General features: G+C 35.7%; 1 protein-coding gene and 1 long non-coding RNA gene across 5 annotated transcripts in view; one reads left to right on the top strand and one right to left on the bottom strand.

Moving 5' to 3' along the window:
- LOC5578555 (L-threonine dehydratase catabolic TdcB) overlaps positions 1-5,550 on the bottom strand; it is a 78,163-nt gene extending 72,613 nt beyond the window's left edge. Inside the window, exon 1 of one of the 4 annotated variants that reach the window (XM_021851903.1) lies at positions 5,501-5,550. The gene's annotated coding sequence lies outside the window, so the exon portion shown is untranslated. Of the gene's footprint in view, positions 1-5,493 lie in introns of all 4 variants that reach the window. The other 3 variants (XM_021851904.1, XM_021851902.1, XM_001663897.2) reach the window with 3 other exon arrangements.
- Positions 5,551-21,448: 15,898 nt separating this feature from the next.
- LOC110678957 lies at positions 21,449-25,441 on the top strand. The gene is made up of 2 exons (XR_002502085.1): positions 21,449-22,449; positions 22,530-25,441. It is a non-coding gene; the product is annotated as an uncharacterized LOC110678957 (long non-coding RNA).
- The last annotated feature ends 543 nt before the right edge of the window (positions 25,442-25,984 follow it).

Genomic DNA, 25,984 nt, shown 5'->3' with positions numbered 1-25,984 from the left:
TCGATTCAGAAAAAGTTCCACCGAGTTCCACCCTGAATCACGCACATACATGTTTCTTAGACTGTCCTCTAAGAGGTCTGAAATATACAGCTGCAACTCCCTGTAACATTTCGAGATTTTTGACTGTTTTTAGGTATACTCTTTAACCAGCACAAGTATGGAAATGACATCGAAAACAATTTGAACATTTGAAACATTTGAAAATTTTGCTACGCTATGTGGTCACGGCTCAACCAGACATTATATCAGAGCAAGTTTATGCTTGAAATAATATATTTTGAATGTTGTTTCCAATATTTTGATCAAATTTTATATTAAAAACAGAAAAAACTTGTATAATGACAGCCCTTAGAGTACAGGAAAACATTGTCGGAGACACCATCTTTCTAAGTAAACAGATATCTGCAAATCAAATCTTGGATGCTCACTTCGCCAACTGTTGGCACATTTCCGTCTCTGAGGGACAGTCCTATGTCTTCAGCCTTTGAACTGATGAACAACTCTGCCGAAGACGTAAATCTTCCACATAATCACAATCTACACACTTATTTTTTTTTCGACGAATCTCGGCATTTTTTCAATAGTTATTTACTACAGTAGCACTGAGATTAAAACGTAATGAGCATTGAAACTGTGCAGATGATAATACTGTGCTGTCTATTAGCACAAACGAGTTATTTGATAATAAATGCCATAAGTCCTGGCGTTTAATAGCAGACGCGACTGTATTCTGAAAGAGGAGCGAAATTATTATTAGTAGGGACAATGGAAATTCGCGATTTCGCGGAAGCCGCGAATTCCGCGAAATTTGGGCTTCGCCGCGAAATTCAGGAAATCCCACGAAATGCCGCGAAAATAGTGAAATTTGAAGAATTTGTATACTAATGAAGGTAAATTCCAGTTTATTGCTTCTGAAAATGGTTTATTCATCTTGGAGTCGAAGTTCCATGAAAAAATTATAACTGTTTAGTTTTAACTTCGACGTTGTTCTGCTAGTTATTTTCGTTTTAAATTTTGCAAAAACCACCCTTATTTCAAACATATACCGTTTTGATTCATATTACGGACACTTAAGGCTTCAGTGAAGTAAACACTTAAATTTCAAATGGTGGGTGAAGATTCAGATTCTACATCTTTAATTCACTTTAATCAATAAAAATGATTGGCCTTGTCATGATTTTTATTCCGGACACAACCACACTTTTGCTTCATATTCCGGACACTTCGATTCGAATTCAAGACAGCTCTTAAAAATACAATCAGAATAGTCGAATCATTAATTAAGCACACTAAGCTGTTAGAAAGACGTCAAAACTAGTTGAACATTGTCAAATTTCATGGATTGCTATGTAAAATGTTTATAAAAATCATCTTTCAAATTGGGAACTTTTTGATGGCACATTTTGAAACATTTCGAGTGAAATCTTTCCCATACAAAGTAGAGTGTCCGGAATTTGAAGCTGTCTGGGATTCGAATCAAAACGGAAATCTAAATTTGTAAAAAAAATAATTGATTGAAATTCCATGAAATTTACACATATAAAGGCTTTTTCTTTTACTGAAAATGTGTGTTTTTGTGTAAAGTATGGTCAAAAATACGGGGCCGCGACAAAGCCGCGAAATTTGTAATTTATCGCCTGAGTCACTCGCGAAATTTCAAGCATTTTGCCGCGAATTTCCATTGTCTCTAATTATTAGATATGGATTCGTGCGTTCCACTTTGAAAAATAATGTTTACATGTTTTGGATTAGATAGAATAAAACGTTCAAATACAATGTGCTGCCGGCAGACACAATTCAATTATTGTATAGTTATTATGCAGAGATTGTATTGGTTAGGATTTATCTTTTGTATTTTTTTTTAATTTTACCTGTGAATGTCCCATAAAATAACATAAATTATATTTAAAAAAGTGCCCCTACTGACCAAGCTCTCAACCAAAAGGATGATCACTAACTCTTAAATATATATATATATATATATATATCGTAAAGAGTACTGAAACTCCGTCGAAGACAGTACTGCGCTATCTCTTACCGCATATGAGATATTCAATAATAGCCCAAAATCTCATAAGCCCTGGTTCTAAAGTTCAAGTAGTGAGAGTGCGCTTAATAGGAGACCAGACTGTATTCGAACGCCAATTAAAAACAAAAAAAGGATTGCATACTGTGGTCGGCTGTCGGTAGGCACAGTACAATTCTTGTATTGTTCTTATGCAGAGATTGTATTAGGTGGGACCTTGCAATTTTTGTATTAGATTTTTATTTTGCGTGTTGCTTATGAATTTTCAATTCAATTTTTAAGGGCCAGATAGCTCTTGATCTGCTTAACATATTTGACGAAGATAGCAATCTTCTAGCTGATGAGTCAATTTTCTTCAACAACATCCTTCATTAAGGTTTGAAGAATGAGTTTTCAATATGGGATGATATGTTTGTACTTACATTGACTACTAACGTGTTTGAAACATATTTCGTAATTTCTCTATTATAATTTACATATAAACCTACATTCCCAGTCAACATTTTGGCTGGTATATTTTTTGCTATACATCATTATATATGAATCAAATCACTCGTATAAAATGTATGAAAACGCTATATACACACCAAAGTGGAGGCCATATACGCACTTCCCACGACTGTTTCAGACTTTCCATGGTCAGCAATACGATGCAACAAAATTCCGATAAAAATAAAAAAAAGTTTCCAGCGAGACTCGAACGCCAGACCTCTGGATCCCTAACCCAGTGCCATACTACTACACCACAGTCTGATTCATGAATGAAGAGTGATTATTTGCCAATATGAAAGGAAGTTTTCTCTACAACACACACACTTTGTTGTTCTTTGAAGCCCACCGCCAGAAGATATCAACCTCGGGTGGCAAATTTTGCTAAGTTATTGCGATTTCATTTGATACTACTCTGCATTGATATATGATCTGTCAGTTTATACAACTTGACGCGATTCTAGATTATACTATTTACGACATGGTTTGTTGTCAACAAAGTTTGTCGACAATGAATCGTAGTGGAGAATTATATACAATTTGTGTTAACATTTATTCGTTTTTATTTGGCATATTGTGCGATTCTGATTTTTGACGTATGAATATGAGATTTTTTGCACACATTCTTATACGATACGTGGTTCACTGGGTTGTCTTTGGGCAACCTTTTATCATCACCAAAATTCCTGAAAATTACACAGAACTCAATTTTTATGGTTAGAATAATACGGAAGAAGTGGTAGATTGTATTTTCAAACATTTTTAAAGTTTGAATCGCCCTACTGCTTAGCCACGTACCCGAAAGCTTTCTGGCTGCGTGCACGAAAGTACAAACAATGTACCTTGAAAATCGAGCGAGAGCAACTGACGTTTCTCACATGGTCCAATATTAGCATAAGTGGTTCTACAGAGAAGCACGATTATATTCATGCAATATAATAACACGCTATTACGCCTTTTCTAACACTATAATGACACTATATGCATATATAGAGCTGTCATACATCAAATGACTACCCAATATTCGCATATAATGCCGCATTATCGTGCTTACTGATAACTTCTGTGGCGCCACCTAGCGGATGAGTTTCAAATCAGCCCCTTTATCGCCAGATAGCCCTTGATCTACTGAACAGCTTTGTCGAAGACGCCAATCTTCTAGCTCATTTGGATGTTGAGATACCAGTTTGAGGCCAATTTTGGATCCCTCGTGTCCATGCTTTTCCGTTATCTAGAAAAGGGAGGGATGTCTCACCCAAGGAATGTGAGACCAGCTAATCGCATTTTCTCCAATGTTTATTTTAAGTTTATTGATTTGCTGGTCTCCGAATTGTGGCCATTTAAAAATTCAAGATTCGCCTAAGGATTTGAAGGGTTAACAAAATATCTTAATTTAGTTTTACCAAATTAGGATGATAGTGTTACCCAGTTGCGTAGCTAGGGAGTGCAGTGAGTGCTTTCCGCACCGGGCCCCGTGATCCTAGGCGCCCCGAATCAAAATGTTTACAGTAAGATAAAGGAGTCAAGGAAATTTCCATTAAGAAAAGATCCTGTATGACCGGGAATCGTCCCCAAACACCTTCAGCATGGCTTTGCCGTGTAGCCGCGGACTCCAACCACTAGGCTAAGGAAGGCCCATATGTCATCGCGACTATGATTCTTATCGCGATTGGTTCAAAGTTTTACGTCTGTTTACCTGTGGCTATAGCATGTGCATTAGAGTGACGCAAATTTGGAAATTTTAGCTCCCCTATGCTTAAACGATTTTAATTATGGTAAATAGCATCCTCCCAAAGTTTGAAGTGATTCAGATGAAATTTGACTGTGTACACGTCATTTGAAGTTTATATGTAGATTACTATGGAAAACGCCAATCTTTTGTGTTCAGCCCTCTATTTCTTCGTCATAATATTGAAATTTGACTGTGCACACGTCATTTGAAGTTTATATGTAGATTACTATGGAAAACGCCAATCTTTTGTGTTCAGCCCTCTATTTCTTCGTCATAATATTTTATGGAAAAGCGAACACACTCATCTCATGTGAAAACAAATTATCCTTACATCCCATCAAAATGTGGTCTTCAGCAAAGTTGTAGCTAGGAAGTTTTCACATGAGATGGATGTGTATACTTTTCCGTAAAATATTATGACGAAGGGATAGAGGGCTGGACACAAAAGATTGGCGTTTTCCATAGTAATCTCCATATAAACTTCAAATGGCGTGTGCACAGTCAAATTTCATCCGAATCACTTCAAATTTTGGGAGGATCATTTTCATCATAATTGACATCGTTTAAGCATAGGGGAGCAAAAACTTCAAAATTTGCATCAGTCTAATGTGCATAGTTCCATTATTGTACCTATTTTTAAAACTTTTGTTTAAAAATATGTTGGATTTGTTGAAGCGTAATGGCATAGATCCGTGGTGGCCAAAGTGCGACCCACAGGTCGCATGTGTTGTCTGGATCTCCTGAATGTGACAAACTTCGTACAATTTTTCGTGAGGAGGCTGTACTACCCCTAAAGTTATCTATTCGGTTAACTATCTTCGATCAGAATTATAGGCGATTAAAAAATGAGCATGAGCATCACTGCACAGATTATGTTTTCACACGATACTTCCACGTAGCAACGGGTCACCAGAAATGTAGCTGAAGCTTAATTCGTCATCAAACTGAATTTTCCATTATTTGGCATCCAAGTAAATCAGCTAATGAATGGTTTGGTATCAGTTTGTAAATTTACAATTGACCCTCATGTACGTAATCCGCTGTATATTAATTGCCATCACTATCGATCCCAAGCTCATTGTTTGCCTCGAACAATATTGTGTTTATTTAGATTGGCCGATAGAATAACTGGAGCTTAACCATGGGATTTAGATAATTTTGCAAATTATTCCACCGCACTGTTTTCACCAATAACCGATTTTCATGCTCCACCGACTCCACTCAAGTACGACTTGCACAATGTTACCTCTAGCCTCCGCTCTCCAACACTGAACCTGCAGTTGACAACCAGTAGCTCTCCAACTGATGCTGCCCTGCCATAGGTACTGGTTATATTCTGATCGAATTCGCATAAACGGCTGACGTCACCCGCAAAACGCCACAACTATTAGCGACGTGTTAAACATACTATTATTGATGGTCCCATTTTTGTGATGAATGCGTGGTATCGGCGATATTGGTTGACTTTTTTGCGACCAGATTTGTGCACTTTTACACTGGTTCTATTTTCCCACATAGTGCGGGACGCTTCCAACGGGCACATATTAAATGGCAGCCTGTGGCCACAGACGCCACAGACAGAGGTGTTAATTGAATAAATCACCTCATCGGCAACAAGGCTGGCCTATTTGTGAACAATGCCAGCGGAGACGAACGATATAGCCGATGGTGTCGTAGTGCAGTGGTTCGCTAGTTTTGAAAAGAGTTAAATTTAGAAGTTATGCTTTCACTTGCATTATGTTGTTGAAGTTTCGTTCAAATTCTATCTGGTTTAATTCTCCTACTACTGTTGTAATAACAATTAATCAATTTACAGAAATCTTTTTTGAACCATGGTGAAATTCATCTCTGTTTAACTATTATATATCAACATAACATTGCATAATGATTCAAATCGACAATTTTGCAGGAAAACAACTGTTTTCTCTGTTCTTGTTGATTTTAAATTGTGATATCTTCAGAGAAATTGTTCGTAATTTAATAAAGAGTCTTCTTGAAAAATACTTGGATACGATGGTCCTTATATGGTCCTTATAGGTTTGAATTATGAAAAATAAATTATATTTTTAATTAATTCAAGGTCACAGCCTCTCTCGCAACTTTTTGAAAAATATTGTTGTGAAAAACATTACTGTTGATACTTTTGAACTAAACTTTCATTTGAGCTAATCGATACAGAAAGTTTAAGCTTGGGAAATCGTGGGATCGAAGGCCAGCAGAACGATTACATAGTTTAAAAAAGAGTTTAATTTGTTGTCCAAATTGAGACGTGTCTGTGAGATGAAATGAGTTTATTCAAGTTATAAGAATAAACAATGGTTCGTGATTAAGCAAAATAATTGAGATAGTAAGTGATTGGCTTGGGAAAAGCAAACCATTCTTATGGCGCCATCCACAAATTAGATAACGACTTAAATTGCGTCCCACGTCGCCATGTGCCTTGTCTTACAGTTTAGGAACCCAAGGAAAAATAAACAGCCATTTTTTCTTGGATCAGAAACAGTTTACCTCGAAAATGCGTTCCTCTTTGGTTATCAACAGCGTCGTCTGTCGAATAAAGCGCCGCATGAAATAGCTCCCGACAAGAAGAATGTAGCTGAACAATCAAATTTTGACAGACTGTTCATGTAGAAATAGCTCTCTAATTTTGCTCGGAGGCACCCACACAATCTGCATCATGTTTCGATGCTCGGAGCTGCTGCCAGAGCATTATCACAGGCCGGTCTAGTCATCGGCTTTGTTGTTGTCCACCTTGGTGGCTGATGTTTGATTTTATTCACATTCAACAGATGATAGGGCAGCGGGAAGATGCATTCAATCGTGAAAGATTTAATTATTGTGTTCATCCTAATGTGTCGCTTGAGACCTGTAGTTGGTGGTGTTTTTGAAATTAGATAATTAGCATATAATTTGAATAATAATTTACGGTAATGTCCGTTGAGTTGTGCTTTATATTATGATAAAATAAGATGTAAGTTCAATGTTTTGAATAAAAACAAGTATTTATAGTGTTTGTTTGATTTTGGCAACATGTCCAATATTATTTTGCCAATATCGAACCATGCAAAAATTGAACAGCAAAATTTTTACCACCATAATAATAACCACGAACTAAATTTTCCGTAAAATGGGGTGAAGCTGATCACTTTCGAGTGATTCTATTCTGCAACTCCTCCCTATACATGTATTCTTATCCAAATATTTTTGAAACATGTACTGGTTGGATGTCAAGTAAGTAAGTACTGGTTGGATGTCTATCGAATTATACAAACGAAATTTCGATGAAATGTTCACTTAATAATAAAAACATAAAAAAAGTGGTGTTTTTGATTCCGGGGTAAATTGATCAATTATTGTGATAAGTTTCCTTAAATGAAGAGATATGCTATTCACTAAATTTGGGGTCACTGAATCTGGATCAAGTCTCAAAAATCTTACAACTTAATGATTTATCGGTCATTTTTAAATTTGAATGTTGTAAATTACAGAACACACAACATTAAACGCCTAAAGGTATGCAATTTTCTTTGAAATTAGCAACTTGCGCACAAAAATATACATTTTTTACCCAAATAATGATTGTTTATCCACTAAGCAAATTCAAAACTGGATTCACAGAACATATATGGAATATATTAAACAGTTAATTTAAATGGTTTATTTCATACAGTCTTGTCAATAGTCGATTGTTTGGAGAAGGACCCTTTAATAGTTCATCAAACATTTCATAAAAAATCTGTTTTCCATGGTATAATTATCTTGAATGTCGAACTGAACTAAAGAACATTAAGAGCAGCCATCAGGTAATGTGACGTCACAGAAATTGTGCTAATTGAAATAGGATCAGTTGATAAACTCATGTGGGTACGCGAATGATCAACTTCTCCCCACTGATCAACTACACCCCGAATCACGGTACCTTTTTTAACATAGTAGCAATATAATTTAGACCTCCATATATTTTGGACCCTTTGGGCCATTTCCCAACAGTGTGTTTTATGTCTATTTACTTTTACAAACATTCATTTTAATTTGTTTTATGTTGTAAAATATACAAACCAAAACATTGTAATAAAATAAAAGTCTTATTTCTAGACCTTTGATCAATTATTTTTATAAAACAACGATTTAAGCAAAACAAATCACAATATTTTCATGAAACATGACGATTTTATAGTTTTGTGATGCTTCCAATAAGTTTTCACGACATGAGTAAAATGCAAATGTTTTATACCTTGTGAATATTAATTCGGACTTTTTTGAATTTTTTTCATGTTTATCCTGTTATTGTTGATGTTGTTAAAAAAAAATCATGCCTAGTGGTAGAGCCAACATAGGTTTATAAAAGTGCTGAAGACACAAAATTGCTCAGATTAATACGCTGCTAATAAATACAAAAAGTGAGTGTCCAAAGTAGCCCCTGGAATCAAAAGTAGCCCCGTCCGACGGTACTTACTTAAATCATGGCCCCTTAAGCCGAGTATGAAGGCCATACGCGTTTACGTTTACGTTTTGAGTTATTTTAAAATTAAAACACCTCGAACCACGGAATACGCCTAAAGGTAGGCAATACCCTAAGGGAATTCTATATTCTTTACAGTAATTCGTTAATGTTGCCTTATTGAGCATACCTTATGAAAGTTTAGACAACGGTATCGTTTTCAGCGTTGGCATTTTTAATATGAATTGCATTTTCCTTGCTCATTACTTATGAAAGTTTAGACAACGGTATCGTTTTCAGCGTTGGCATTTTTAATATGAATTGCATTTTCCTTGCTCATATCGTTTGCAGAACTTCTGTGAGACATGAATCTTCGGTAGTGTCATCCTTACCCATTGAAATCATTGTTTCGAAAAATTGACAAACACAAACAGGTCAACGCAATTTTCGCAAAAATCTTCATTTTCATTAGCTCATGAATATGAGAAAGAGAAGTACCATTTATGGTTTGAAATGTTCCATGAAATGATGATACGAACTTTTTACGAGATGAGTCATTCCGATCAATGTTACCCCGGATTACGGTATGCAATGAAAATAATGGGCTTTACTTATAACTAAAGAAAATAAATTTAAATCAAACCGCAGAGCTTGCAGTAGGATTTTTTGTTTAATCATCAACATTCTAATTATGATTAACTTTACGCTCTGTTCAAGAACAATCTTTCTTTAGATACTCCAGCACTTCTCAGAAAAAAATACGAAGCCACCGTAATTTCCAAATCAATAACCGTAGTTTTTTTTATCTTAAATTGACGGAATTCCTTTAAAAGTCAGTAGTGTTTGATCCGTTGAATCTGTTGCATGCTCCTTTGAGGGCGAGCGACGGAATCTAGATCAATTGTGTCCGGTTCGCGTTTTTTTTCGGAAGAAAAATATCGAAAACAAAGTGTGCGGGTGGAAAAAAGAATCGACTCGTCAGTAGTGTTTGATCCGTTGAATCTGTTGCATGCTCCTTTGAAGGCGAGCGACGGAATCCGGATCAATTGTAATCGGTTCGCGTTTTTCGGAAGAAAAAAAACGAAAACAAAGGAGTAGTGTTTGATCTTTTGACCTTGACGCTAGCTCCTGCGGGGGCGGGCGATGAGGGCAGGATCAAACATGTCGCGTGTCGGATGAGCCGCGTTCGATTAGTTCTTTTCGATCCTTCGACCTTGACGCTTGCTCCTGGGCAGTGCGTCAAGAAAGCCCGAGAAGTCGTCAGTTGTTTTCCCTCTCGGGTCGCGCGCCCATTTTCTCTGAGTGCTTTAATATAGCCTAGGAAACGAGTGAAGCTGAAAAAGGATTGTTGCTGCTCAGTCAAGGATGACGGATCAATTGGTGAGCTCGTTTCATGCTACTATTTCTAATCTATAAAATATGTATAACTGCACATTTAATCGTTACAACGGTGGGACGTAAATATTATTTTTCAACAAACCATGAATGGTTCGTCACTGTGAGTGTCGACATAAACTTTGATTCATGAATTACACAGCGTAACAAAAATGACATTTTTGCGTGTCTCAATGATCAAATTATGTGTCTCGGGTAGATTTGGGGTTGCTAAATCTGATGCCATTTTCAAAAATGTTCCAGCACGTCACAATTTTTAGCTACAGGTCGCCAAAGTTGTATAAAACACTGATTTTATTGATGTATACATAAAATTTAAAGTATAATTTATCAAACTTTTTTGTGATCTAATTCACTAAGCATGCTATTTTGCACTTAAACTTTCATTTTGGATTAAGTTTGGATAAAATTGCGCAATTAAATTGAGATTAAACCGATTTTTACGACATGTTTGCTGTCTCCATATGAAATTCTTCGTTTCTCTTATATGGGAAAATACAATACTTTTTTATTCCATCAAAAAACAACTTTTCCGCATCGAAAGTATTATAAACTTTGCCGATAAGTATTGTTATATACATAAAGTTTGAATTCTGTGGCAAATTATGCAAATAAATTGCCATACAAGCTGCCAAACTTGCATGCAAGTTGGCTAAAATAGTCAATTTTTGCATTTTCAACCGCCAATATCTCAAAAACTAGACGTGCTATGATATTTTTGAAAATGACAATGGATTCAGCAACCCTTAATTGAGTGAATAGCGGTATTTTGGTGCTTGAGACAAAAACGTGTTCCGCAGTGTTATTTATGTTAAATTTTTTTTTTTTCAAAAACACCCCTTTCTTTTTACCTTTATTTTTGTAATTAAAAAAAACTTTGAATGGTTCGACACTACAAGTGTAGACTTGCGAATAGTTTAACTTTATTCAACAAACTTTGGATGGTTTGCCACTGTAAGTGTCGACATAAGAACAAGAGTGTTAGGAATGTTACATTTAGGTATTTGTTAAACAAACTTTGAATGGTTCGTCACCTCAAGTATCGGCATAGTTTTCCTCTACATATAAATTATTCATATCAAATGAAAATATTATATTTACATATAAGCATGTTTATATCTCACAAATAATTATTTATCATGGTCTAATCGCTTATCAAAGTGAATCCTGTGACCCACCGTCCCTACCCATTAACAAACATCCCTCTCAGTAACCTTTGTGGAGATGCAGAGACAAACACGGTCTCCAAATAGCAAAGGTTGCACACTAACAATGACGTGGCCGGCGCCGTTATTAACCCTGTATAAATAGATACACTGAATTATGCACACTGAAGAAGATTATGGCCAATTCCAGCTGAACTTCTAGTTGATTCTTTGTGCATTTTCACTGACTTTGGTCAATCACGGAATAGCAACCATTGATATGTGTAGTCAGGCTAAGCTAAGCTAAGCTAAATTGACGGAATTCCTTTAAAAATAACTGAGTAACATTATTTAGAAATTGAAAGTTTTGATACAATTTGAGATCATGGACGTAAATGTTTGTTATAATCATTAATCATAATCAATAATCATACTGAGTTCAACAATTACACATATTTAAATAATCATCTGAAGTAAAAGTTTAATCAATCATGGCATAATCATCAATCACAATCATTAACCATTGCTTCAAAAATGTTAATCATTAATCACAACAAAAAAAAATAAAACGATATTTACTTAATCATCAATCACTCAACTAATCATTGCTACCCGATAATCACGACCGCATTTCTAAAAATTACCAAAAATTCAAAAGTGCTTATTTGAGGCTGAAATACTGTAAAGCTATCATCACATATTGGGCGAATAGTCAGAATATAATTCTGATAGAAATTTCATGGTTAGTACATTACGAGGCTCATGTATAATCTCAATATGACTGTTATGCGAATACCAATGTGACAAACCAACTTGGTATTTCTTCGAATTTTCTAGAACAATCTCATAGATTTCAGTAACATCCCACTGATCCATTCCACCGTTTGTACATTCGACATTTTGACCTTTTGCCATAAATTCGTAATAAAGGAATCTTAGTACACCCTCTACTCTGCATCTCTTCATTTCGATGAATTGAATAGCTTAAATAGCCATGAAATATATTGTACCCCGAGGCTTCAATTTCGTAGAACTGCCTTTGCTATTATCGTAAGCAAGCAAAACAAATCGAAAAATCAATCAACCGACGAACAGTAAACGAGGCCAGATGGAAAAATCCGTAATTTTAATCACAACACGACTGACTTCAGCCTTGTGGTCATGGTAATCGAGAGTCCAAATGATGTTGAAATCAAGACAAGTGTCGAGAGCATAAAATGTCAAAAGTTCGTGACAATACTTTCATTCTATTTATTTTCCATAAAAACAGCCAAACTGAGTCGGTCGTCTGTTTCTGGTTGAAAGAGAGTTAGCAGCGTACGACATTGCAATGATTTAAACCGGAAATAAATTTCCATTTTCATATCCTTGACACATCGCGAATGGTCCCTGGTTGGTTTCGGTGACAACGGAGACAAAAAAGTGCGAAAAAATACAAGTAGCATCTCCCTAGCCGAGGTTCAGGGGCTGTATTTTGTGCACCATTATGTCAATTTATGGCACCGAAATTGAACAATAATGTAGCAGAAAATGGTATCGGCATCGTTCCAAAGTCCTCGATCGTAAAACCGATGGTTTGATGGAACTTTGGGAAAATATGAACGAAATAAAACAAAAGACCCATCAGCCAGTAGTTATCGTTGCTTCTGGCCGGACCTGCTTTCGACCTATAACAAATCAGAAGAAGGCGCCTGTTCTTTTCCATTACCATTTTTCGTCGATAAGTAGTAGTCAGTTTAAGACACCCTCAGGCGTGTTGTAATAACCGTAAACAATGAAGTTGTAGATTCAATTTAAATGTAAATCGGCATGTTTATTTTTAACGAATTTTTAACATACTTTATGTTTTTTTCTTAGGACACTTTTTGATGATTTATTTCAATCAAGCTCACTTCAAAAAGATTGAGACAAGGATTAAGAGCATGAGCATATGATGCTGCTCATATGAGCAGTGGATGACGTGATTTGACCAAAAGCTTCATAGCTACTTGAAGGAGAATCGAATCCAATCTAAATTTCGTAACGTTCGGAGTAAGTTCATTCAGACTTACTAATCTTGTCTAAAATCTTGTTGTATTGAATCGAATTATATATTCTTTAAACTCTCCCATTAAATATACAAATAAAGTCCATATAATTTTCAACATCATTATAAGGACGCAAAATAATCCAGCTGCATTGTTCACAAAATTAACTGGATGAATGAGCTTTTTCCGGTCCAGAAGTCTTTGATGCGCAACTAATTGCTTTATGCGACTCACTTTTGCTCTGTATATCGCAGGGTCACTACCAACGACTGCTAATAAGTAGCGAACGAGCGTGTAACAACTTTTCCTCATATAATTAGGTTCACCTGGCATTATGGCAGTGATGACGGAAAGTATACTGGTATATTGGCGAATTAATGAGTTTGGCAGGTATCATTAAAACTCTTTTACGCAGCAACAGTAATCCGGTTCCATAATTTTTACGATGATGGTTTTTCAAATGTAATTTCAGACAGTAAACTGGATCATCTTAACAACAATCTAATGAGATAATCATAATGTAATGTGATTATGAGAAAAAGTATGTTGAAGTTTACTAATATCATCAAGCATCTGTACCTGTGACACTTGCTGCGGGTAAGTTCAGGATCTTTTTCCTCAATTCAATCCTGGAACTCTTAGTTTTATTATTATTATTAACATTGTTTTATTTGTTTCTCGCCTTCATCGGCCCTTACGAAGTCTTATAGGGAAAAGCCTTTTGAGGCTGGCATAAAAAACCGTACATCCTTAAAAACTGCCAATATACCATAACCAGTGCCGTAGCGTGCGGTTGGCCAGGTTGGCACCCGCCAAGGGCGCCAGCCTAAAGGGGGCGCCAAAATGTGTGAATCACTCGGTGAAATTCTCAAAGGTGCATATTTATTTATTTATTTATTTAGTGATTGTCGTCAATCATGTTTGTAGACCGTTACATAGAATTTCTTATGTGCTAGTTTCACTAATACATTCAATATTCCTACTTAAGATAATGTGCGGAAGTATTGTTTTAGATTCGCTTTGGACCAAGTTAAGTCAATTAAATCATAATGTTTATTATAAGTAGTCATCATTTGGTTCATTGGCCCAAATTTTGCATAACTAGTACGGTGATAGTTGATTGCAAATAGTTCTCGAATGGCGTAAACGTCTTGATGGTACCGTAATTTCGGGTGAAATTGATCAATTTTCACGGTTTTTCTTGTCTGTTTTCTATAATGTTAACAATGCCAAACAATTGAATGCAAGAAAACAAGTACGAAGGTGAGTCTCATTGACTCATGTACCGAAATTTTCTAACAAATGTCATTTTAGTGCTAAGAAATATCTCTAAAACAAAAAATCTCATTTCGGGGTGAAATTGATCACTTGTCAATGCGATTATTGTTAGTTTTCAAACCAACTCTATATAGTAAATTTGAGGTCCCTGAATCCGAATATGCTTGTTAAATTCTTAACAATACAATAATTATAGAAATAATGAATAGTTAAATTTCAAGAATTACGCGAAAATCGCCTACATGTATGCAATTTCCTAAGGAATATCTTTTTTTTTTATTTTTTTTTTATTAACGACACTTTACACCGTTCGGTGCATTCGTGTCGAAGATAAAATTTCAATCATTTACATTACTACAATATTACAATTTTTTCTTCGACCTGGTTTGGTATACTCTCCATTCCGACGTTTTTTCGGGTTTTGGGCTGGAATGACTACATGGACGTTTTGGATCGTTTTCAACTATAACTCCATTCGATGTCTCAGTTGACAACCGTCGCTTCCCGGCAAGCTCCGTTTGGTTTTCAGGTTCGTCTTCATTGTTGCTCGCGTCATCATCTGCGCCGTCGTCGTCATCGTTATCATCGCTTGTTTTGGTGGATGGGGAATCAACTGTACTGCGTTTGTTTTGCTCTTCTCCAGTGTTCGATTGTGTTTGAGGTGTTCGTTCTTCGTCATTGTTGGTCTTTTTGTTAGCTTGGTTCGATGATGTTTGTGATGATCGTTTCTCGTCTTCTTTTGGGTAGCTTACGTATGTGCTTTGTTTGTCAATCTTAAAGTGACCAGACATCTTTGGCTTCAATGCGGGACAACATTTGTAAACTTTTGAAAATTTGTGTGAGGGTTCATTCGCAGATTTCATAACGCTAAACATAGCCATATTTTATACACTTCACTTATTCTACTTTTTTCGTATGAGGTGAAACATTGTTCTTTTAAATGCCCAAGTAAAATTTGAGGTAATATGAAAACCGAAAAGCAGTTTAGTCTAAAATAATCGACAAAGCGATAAAAGTTAAAATACACAGCATTGCGAAATAGCTGTGAATTTTTAAATTTTTTTTTCGTCGGTTGTATTGTAATAGCACGATTTTTTTCAGTTATGCTATTTATTTCAATTTTACTTGGAGCTTAAAGTTTTTTTAAGGAAGTTTTAGTTCACCAAAAAAACTGTTTTGCACTTTTATTCGAAATTCCACATAGGGTGCAGAGCTACTTGGGCACTTACATGATTTACTTTGGCATGTGGGGTTTTTCTCGGCCGAATTGTCTGAAACTTTGCAATAAAAAGCACTTCCATATGACCCACATTGTGGCCAAATATGAACTCAGTAGCTTTCAAAAAAAAAACCCACTGCAGAAGTGAATCAAAAGTGCCAAGAATGGGATCCGGCTCCTTATTATAGTGGGATTTTTAATAATCTGTTGTAAAAAAAATTTCAATGCTGAACAGATAATAAATAACAAAATAAGTAAAAATTTAGACCTGAATCACGTAAAATATCACGTGATACCAATATTTTTTCAGGAGTTCCAATCAGAACATTGTAAGCTTTTCAAATCGTTTTCATACTGAAGCAAAAGTTTTTAGTATTTCAAACTGAATCCTAGATCTAGAAGGATTCTGATTTAGAAATCCCTCAGAATTTAGACTTGTTTTTTTGCTAAATTTTGCAGGAATCCAAAAATTGTTTGATAACAGAACAAATGCAAAATATTGAAAGATTCTGAACAGAATCATGTGAGGTTTCCTAACAGTATTGTGAGGAGATTCTGAACCAGAACACATGAGCTGAAAATATAATAAATACTGTTCCGTACCTTGTAAGTTTAAAAAAAAAATCAAGCTAAGATATTGTGAAAATTTTCAACCGTGAATAATGTAAAAATTCTGATTTTAAACAGAATTGTGTCAAAATTCCGGCTATAGGTAAATCTGTGGATTCCATAAAATTTGATCAAAAAGTAATCAGTTATCGCCATGTTGAGTATGAACCGAGTTATGTAAGGATCCCAATAATATTTTTCAAAGTATCAAGGTGAAATTTGTAATAATAAAAACCAAGTTCTGTAAAGATATTGACTAGAATCCTGGATCCTGATAAGAATATTGATAGTCCATGGAGAAACCTGGACTACTCATGTGGATGTTAATTTTGAGTTTCCATATAACATTGAATAACATTTGGTTATCCCTACAATCCGGGACGTTTTCCGGGACGATTGGTGATGCGGGACAGGCTGCTTAAATCCGGGACTGTCCCGCACAATCCGGGACGTCTGGTCACTTTAGTCAATCTCAATGCGGGACGGCACCGGTTTGTTCAATTTCATTAGAACCAACCTAACGCCGTTTAGTAGTCCGGGAAAGAAATGTTTCCACACGTCGTTCTGGATGGACAGAACTGTGCCATACTGCTGCATATGAACAGATATGACAGAGTTGTCCATTTGTGGAGGAAGATCGTGGATCTTCACGGTGATCGTTGGGCCATCCACATAGACCGGGATGAAGTATTCCACTCCGTGATACATATACGAGTGCCGTAAGTGGTACTGTTTCTGTATCCGAGTGGCGATGCCTGCGCTGTTGAATTCAACGAATACACAGTTGCGGAGGTTATGCAGTTGGATGCTTTTCACATCCGCCATGTCGATTTTCAGGCAATCCTTGATGAATTCCTGCATTTGTTCCAAAATCGGCCGCTTTGGAAGGACACTGAAGTCGATAACGATGGTGTTTTTCCTGTGCGACATTCTGCCAAAAATAACAAAACTCGCAAGGAAAACGAAAGAGAAACTTGTAAATAGTGGAACTAGGTACGTGAATAGACGTGTGTCGCGCACGAAGAGCGGTTGTCAACTGAAGGAATATCTTGATATCTAACATAAATTCAATTATTTCCACCGATTGACCAAATTGGTACGAGTTTTGGTTATGAAATCTGGTTTGGGGATATATCTCAAGCATCCTCACAAACTTTCAGGTTTTTACCATGTTCAAATCCTTGTTTAGAACTAGAAGTTTATGGATGTTTGTCAATATTGCACCGCGCATGATATTGGAATTTTACATTGTTTTCATAGAAATAAACATTCTTTAACGCAAAACACTAAACAATACACAATTCAACAATAGTTACGACAAACAACGTTCATTCACTGCAGGTTACATTGATATTTGTGCTCCATTAGGAAGAAATAAAATCGTGTGACACGGTGATCAATTTCACCCTACTGATCAATTTCACCCGAATTTACGGTACATAAAAGTTTAATTTAGATAATAATTCTGGTGAATCAACTTTATGAGAAACAATATCGTTTATAAATGAAATCATAGCATATTCACGACGCTCTCTTAGTGTTTGAATATCAATCAACATACATCTAGCTTTGTAAGATGGTAATGGAAGTTCAGTCCAACCTAATTTGCGAAGAGCATATAATAAAAATTGTTTTGTACCGACTCTATCCTTTCTTCATGTACTGTTGAAAAAGTTGACCAAATTATGCTGCAATATCCAAGTATTGATCTAACATAGGCAATAAACAATGTTTTTATTGTGTATGGATCATTGAAGTTATAAGCGAAGCGTTTAATGAAGCCTAACATATTATTGGCTTTATTTATCATAGTGTTACAGTGATCAATTAGAGTAAGTTTTGAATCTAAAATTATGCCTAAATCTCTGATTCTATTACATTTTTCAACATTCTGATTGCCTAAAGTTATTGTTATATTAGGAATGTTTCTTTTCCTGTTAAAAGATATCAGGTTATATTTTTTTACATTCAGTTGTAGTAGACTTTTCTGACACCATGTGTGGAAAATTTGTACTTCATATTTAAAAGTATGTATGTCCTGTGCAGTTTTTATTTCCAGATAAAGTTTCATATCGTCAGCAATACTTTTAGTTTGTCAAGAATAAAAGACAGGTCGTTCACAAACAGTATAAACAAGAGCGAACCTAAATGAGAGCCTTGTGGATCCCCTGAAGTGGCATGTATGGGAGTTGACCTATTTCCTTTGAATTTCACTATTAGCTCGCGAGTGCTTAAATATGATTCGATCCATACCAGCAGTTTGGCTTCAATACCCATTTTCCGCAGTTTAAATATAAGCATGGATATATCAACACGGTCAAATGCTTTACTAAAATCTGTGTACAAAGCTTCCACATGATTTCCATTTTCCATAGCACTCAACGAATAGTGTTTATTATTAGTAACAATTCCCAAAAAAACATATAGGACATAATAAAGAAACATATAAAACAGGTTTTGAAAGGCTTTAACAAAATATACAATAAGTATTTCAAAAGATATTGTTCATTCCTATATGTATTTTTAAAGTTTGAAGTTCAAATAAATACACATAAATTAAGTTTGTTAATGATAAGAAACAAAGATTTGTATCATTCAGATTTGTATGTATGCTAAAAGTTAGACTGTATGTTTCGATCACTCGTTTTTTTTTAGTAAAATTACAAGAAATATTTTCACAGAATACTAAACATGAATCTAAGATTATCCTGAGTGAGATCCACGAAATTATGGGCAGATTTTCAACAGAAAATTGGGCAAGATTCTCACAGAATCAATTACAAGATTCTAAGCAGCGGGCTCTTGCTTTATCTTGATCGGTCTTTCACATAACTCTAGGCGTCATTCTGATATAATGTTGCGTAATTTTTTCATAACTCTAATCATTTTGTAAACTGCTCTATACCTAGACGAAAATTCTCACACCAGACATAATTCTAGAATTTGTAATATATTTTTAACTAGTGTTCCCTGCAAACTTCGTCTTGCCATCAAGTAGTCTGTTGAAAAACGCTATGGATCGTCCCATACAAAATGACAGTTCCGTGCACTCTCTTTTTTTCAACGTTCCCGGTGAATATCCTGGGATTTTTATACACACAAACTCGTTGGAACCCTTGACGAACAAAACGGAGAAAAAATCATTCAAATCCGTTGACCCGTTCGTAAACCATTTCGTGACATACAAACACAATTTCTTTTTTATTTATATATAGATAGATAACCGTAAACATGTTCTACACTAGCTGAAACTCGTTTGGTTTAAAAAAATGCGGTGGAAAAGTTGAATGTAACTATTTAGACTTCTTAATTAACATTATTGTTAATATTTGATCACCTTTCAAAAAGTTTGCATGATTGACATTTTCCATGTTCACCTTCTCTTCCACCGTAAAGGTTCTTGGAAAAAACTTTAGATTTTTTGTTAATATTTCCACTTTTCGATATCTCACTGTGAAGAATGCTTTCAATTTGAATGGTAATAGCAATTCCTTGAAAGTAAATTGAAAACTCTTCGATATATTTCAAATATTTTTTATTGATTAACAAACAGCAGTTTTGCAATCAAGCTTTTAAATAATGTCTTGACGAAATCTACGCAAAATTTCAAATAAAAATATTTCCTTTTAAATCCTAGATTTTCTTTGCTTTCTCTATGAATTTCCTGAAAAATGATATTTCTATAAATATCCAAAGAATCTAAACCATCCTATCATATCTCAGAAAATATAACAAATTTTCCTTTACGATCACTATTATGAGGTTGGGCTTTGTTTAAGAATCATAATTTTGTAAAGGATTGCTATGGCTTTCAAGTTGTATTTCTGGTATAAGCTCTAAAATTCTTTCCAGTTATTCAGAGCGAAAAGTTTTAAAACTCTGCTTGAAAGCAAATGGTCCGACATGTAAAGGAGAATTTCTTTAGAAATTTGCATTTCACCAAAATTTACAAATTTTGTTTGAAATATCTAGTAGAAACTGTACATTTTTTCTTAGCTATATAAACTCTATTTTTCTTCGGAATTTGTCAATGCATCTTTCAGATATTATTCAAAAGTACTCAGAAAATTTTCATTAAAAAATAAAAGAATATTCATTTTTTCTTGCAGGAGATTTAGTCAATAATTTAATATGTTCTGATCTCAAGGAAATAATATAACCTTTTATGACACTTTTGACGATTTTCATAAAAATTCTCGTAGAAATCGCTCAGAATTATTTTTTTTTTCTGCTGAGCTTTGATTAAGGGGCGCTGAAATGGAGGTTCGCCAAGGGCGCCATGAAGTCACGCTACGGCTCTGACCATAACCATAAGCATAGATGACCTACATTTCATAGCTCCTAGTCGGTGATTGACCAGAGTAATCGCAGTTGCACAGAGATTTAATGAATGAAACTTGGGATTAGCTTACCATGCTCAATGTGCACACTTCAAGAGCACAATTTTAAAAGCTTATGAAAGGCACCGGCCCCGTTCTTATTTGTCAGCAGAGAAGGGAGAGAATGTAAATAAGACGGCTATCGTTACAAATGATCGAGTGTACCTCTGCATCTCCACTGTCGTCATGGAAAGGATATTGACGTAATGGGAAAAGTGTTGTACTAATTAATCGACTGTATGGCTATTTTTGTAAAATTTTGCTGGCACTTCAGTCCATTTTGGCAATTTAAAACATCTGTATCGCTTATTTTTCCAACGCTTCGGCCCTTATTGGACTTTTATCAAAGACTTTAAAATAGTTTATTTGTTTAAATAGTTGCAGTTTGACAAACTTTTACTTTATGTTATTTTTCGTCCATATGTTTGTTTGAACAACTAATCGTCATTGATGCTTTAGCTATAAGAATCAACTATTAATAATTGTTTTATCCTTAAGTAAGGAACAGATACAGACACTCATCGTCGGTTCTTTTCCTTAGAACGCCGCTTAAACTTCGATTCTCAATTGTCGCAGGCATACACAGCATTCATCAACGAGTATGCGGAGCTCGGGCAAATGAAGCTAGTGAACAATTCTGAAACACACTCACCCACCTACTTCCTTCCACATCATTGTGTAGTTCGACCAGACAGTATCACCCACGTAACTGACATCCCTATATCAACCCTATTGAACTGACAGGTTCCAACATATGAGGGTATCCAAGATGGCCTCCTCATTTTGAGTATCCATCCTTAGTTCGGAAAGAAGCCTAACAAACGAGAAAAGGCTATCTGTAAAACTTATTGTTAATATCAATTTTAACATATTTGATTGTAAAATGGCAAAAATTACATTCGTTAGTCACCTCTTACATGTAAATCGTCATTTTTATTTGTTTGCTTTGATTTAACTAAATTCCCATCCAAAAAACTACATTTCGTTTTACTTTTATAAAATACATTTGATGAAATTGGACACTCTCGAGAGTTACGCTTCAATGTCAGTACAAAGTGTAAACAAATAGCACGGTAGCGTTTATCTTCACCGTTCGCGTTTATTTCCTACGAAGTCGATCGTCTGGGAGATTTTCGAGATTTTAATTTGCTTTCGGTTTGTAATTAAGCATAAATAAACTGCAGAAGAAGTTATGTAACGTTTTGTGATTACGAGTGCCAGTGCCAATGTGAAAAAAGTGACATGGATCTGATCCTGGACAAGTTACCTCCGCACTCACTGACCAGGATCATAAAGGAGGAGATCCGTGTGGATCTGATCCATCAGGATCATTGCAACCCGGACTGTCCCGTACGGAACATATTCCCGCTTCGTTATTGTTGCTGGGAGGAGCGGGAGGAGGTATATAATAGCAAACCAAGCAATACATTTCGGGGCGTATTTTCCAACCATAAGAGAAGGTTTGCATTACATGTCTAGAGGGAAATGGAGTTGAAACGCTGGAGAAAAATATGGAACTGCTTTCCAATTTGCGGAGAACGTGCCCCTGGAGCCAGCCTTCTAAGCATTGTATGGTGAAGATGGTGAACATTTCCCAAGTACCAAAATGTGTGCCGAAACGACTACACCTTCGGAGGCCATCAAAAACATTGCCACTGTAATCCTCGTTTTTGGATGAAGGATGGAAAACACATCACTACTTCTTCGTGGTAAAGATTGCAAACTAAGTGCACCCTCTAATAATGCCTAAAATTATGTAAACGCTATCTCTTTTTTTTTCAATTAACAGTGGTGCCATTCTGATGCCCAACGTCAATCACATGTGTGGATTCTTCGCCAAGCAGCCATAATTCTGTCTCCCACACGACCTTGATACACCCACGACTTTCAAGTTGGACGTTCAACAGAAGTTTACCACAGACAGGACACATCGGCCACATCGATCTGTTCAAGGTACAGGAAGGTTTCCTACAAAACGTTGCCACTCACGGAGAATAAAGTAAATCAGCATTTCTAGTTAAATTTTGGATGCCACAATCTAATTATCAACTCTAATTGATGCATATAATCAATAAAAATAGAGAAACACAAAGGATGTTCAAGTAACCTTCAATATATGCATAAATACTATATAAAGCTTGCATTACTGTATAACCACACTTAAAGTTGATGTAAATTGGGAAATGGTACCAAACATGTCGAGTTCATGTTATACATTATAATTTAAATATGGCTCCTTTCGCACTTTAAATCAACTTCAATTATGCTTTTACAGTAATGCTAGTTTTAAATACACCGTATTCATGCATACATTGTAGATTGAGCAGCATAGTTACTTGGGTGGTGATAGCTTTCAATAGGAAACCTGACTGTATCCTACCGCGATCCACGTTTGAAGAAACGAAATGTAGTATATAAATTCAATGCATGTGGTAAATTTCATCAAAATTGTATACAAAACTACCAATTATGTATATTTATGTTTATTATTATAATACATCAATGTCAATACAATACAATACAATCATGTTTGTTAGTTTCCTTCGAAAAGTATAAGTTTAGTTAGCTTTTGTCTGTTTGTTGGCTTAAATGATGTCATTTTTTTGCTGTATAATTTAATTCTTATATTGAGGTAAATTTCAATGATATTTTTGAGAATGATCGATTTATGGTTTTCACTACAGGGCACATGATTGAAAATGTTTTCCAATTGTGACTGTACTCGTAATAATGAATTTGAAAAAACGAAGTCATAATATTTCTCAATATTTACGTTTGTCTTTTCGTCGATGAGCATCTGTAAGTATAAAAGCGATGAAATATTTATATTTTTACTAATTTGCAAATTGTTCTTGTATTTAAACATGGATCTATAACCACAGACAAACAGACGTAACACTGACGAAATTTCCATCCAAGTGCACGATTTTTTTCTCTTCGTCTTTTTAAGTGTTACCTTTGTTTGTCTGTGGTATAATTATTACCTTGAATTCGTATTCTGTTGCCTTACATACAGATGTGATACCAATTCCATCATTGATCATGGAACTCGCACACGATACGCATTTCAGAATGCGTAATAACTTTCGTTTAACTTCATCGGAATGTTTTTGAATCGATATGCATAACGCCACATCCGTCTCGAATAAATCATAATCGAGCAAATATTCGGTGTACCAGTTATCAGCATGATCTTGGTGTTCTTGGTAGCTTGGGGTATCTGTTACAGTGTTCTGAGCTGTGAGCGAGTTTACTTTTTCAAAATCTTGGCAATTTCCTGTTGTTGGTGTCATTACTGAGTTATTGACAATTAATCGCTTGTAGCTTGCTCTAAATTGAGCAGCGTTCGGGTTATTGTTTGAACCGCTCTTGGCCCTGATGGCGCCGAAAAAGTGTTCCAAGTGGTCTTGACTGTACCAATAGGTAAAAACGTTATCAACAGCCCCCATTTCTTCAACATACGTCTTATATAAGTTCTTGAAGCTTTCAATAGCAACGAGAAAACCTAAAAATCCAGTTTTACAGCGTGAATCTAAGATACTCGATCCATTCTTAAGCTTGATGTTCCGGATGAATTTCTCGATATAAGCAAACGTATGATGGTACAAGTCAAAATTTGTGGTTGATAGCGGTTTTTTAAAACCAGTAGCGTTTCCATCCATACTGTTAGTAACATCAAAAAGATCATTGAAAAGGTTCAAAAATTCTACAGTCGCAGAACAATCGGCAAATTCTGGTTCAAAGTCGCTTAGCTGTTCAAGGGCAGTAGCAACACTATTGCTGATAACTTGAACAGCTAACAGGACTTTCATTTTGGAATTTTCAAAATGAATATGCTTATCACATAGTTTAGGTGCCAATTTTAAACCTAGTGCTGTTTGGTACTCATTCAGTTTCTCTATATAGTGCCATTTTGCGACGCCGTTCAAAGTAGTTAGTTCTTTCTGTTTGTGCAGGGTGTTCCTAACGAGCTTGAGCATGTGTACAGTATCCAGTAGCACATGTACGCTATGATTGGATGTTGGATGAGGGAAGCAAGTTACCAGTGGGTCCGCACTGCCTCGGATATCACATCCGAGAGCGTTAGCAGCTGCAATATTTGTGCAAGTTCCATCAAAAGTTAAGGCTACAATATATACACCAGCTTCGTGAAGGCTTTGAAGTATGGTGTTGATTATGTCCTTCTTTTCAATAGCGTTTAGTCCCTTGATCAAAAAATAAGCTATCGGTATTTTCCATGGGTCCTGAACGCCAGTGACCATGAATACAAGTGCTTCCTTTGCTGCAGGTATTTGCTCTGCTGACGACTTGGCATTTTTTTCGGTTGTTTGGGTAGAATGCAAATAGGCCACTCCCTCCAGTTTTTTGGTCTGCTCATTCCAAATTACTTGCTGGCGGATGGCCATCTCGTCCATCATAAGGCATCCTAGCAGCAACTTTCCTTGGAGTTTGGCCTCATTTGCTTTCACCTTTAAAGCTTCCAAGCTTTCCCTTGTTATTCCCGGTTCTCCATTGACACTTTCATACCAGCGGATTATAGTTCGCTGGTGTGGTAGTGTTTTGTTGAACATGTGGCGCACGTATCTGTACGCTTTCGGTGAATAAAAATGCAATGTCGTAGCAAAGCTTCGCATTTCAGCACTGTACGGTTGGCCATGCGTTCGGGATTTCAATTCGTTAAAAAGAGTATCGTTTGATGAATAATCCTGGGAAAAATGAAAAATAAAATAGTGATTGTCGAATATTGAGCTACTTTGTCTACCTTGTACCTTCAGAATCGTGTTGCTTGAGTCAGAAATGAAGTTTTTCGACTTGAGCTTATCAAACAAGTCTTTCAAACTAGAGATTTGATCCTTCAAGCGTTTATTTTGGCCTCGAAGCAGCTTAATAGTTTTCTGAGACCGATCGAGCTGTTTCTTAAGCTTGGGCACAGCTATTAAGGCTTCTTCCGCAGTTATATCATCCTTGATATCTCCGGCATATCGAATTGTTCTAAATAATTAAGAAAATCTTTCTATTCGGCAATCTAGCATAATAATATACAAATAATACCTTCGGCGTCCTTTGGCATTTGAATTATTTTCACGAAGAACAAGTTGATCCGCAGGGAATTTGGGTACAATATTATCGTTGAATCCTGTGTCATTGGTGCTTTGCGTCTGATAATAAGTCTGCAAACTATCAGATCTGTGAAGTTTATTGAAATTGCAGGCTGAGAAATCATAATCTTTATGAACCATGGGT

The sequence above is a fragment of the Aedes aegypti genome, chromosome 3 (genome assembly GCF_002204515.2).
Source record: "Aedes aegypti strain LVP_AGWG chromosome 3, AaegL5.0 Primary Assembly, whole genome shotgun sequence".
Classification (NCBI taxonomy): domain Eukaryota; kingdom Metazoa; phylum Arthropoda; class Insecta; order Diptera; family Culicidae; genus Aedes; species Aedes aegypti.
This window is presented reverse-complemented; position numbering and strand designations above follow the sequence as displayed.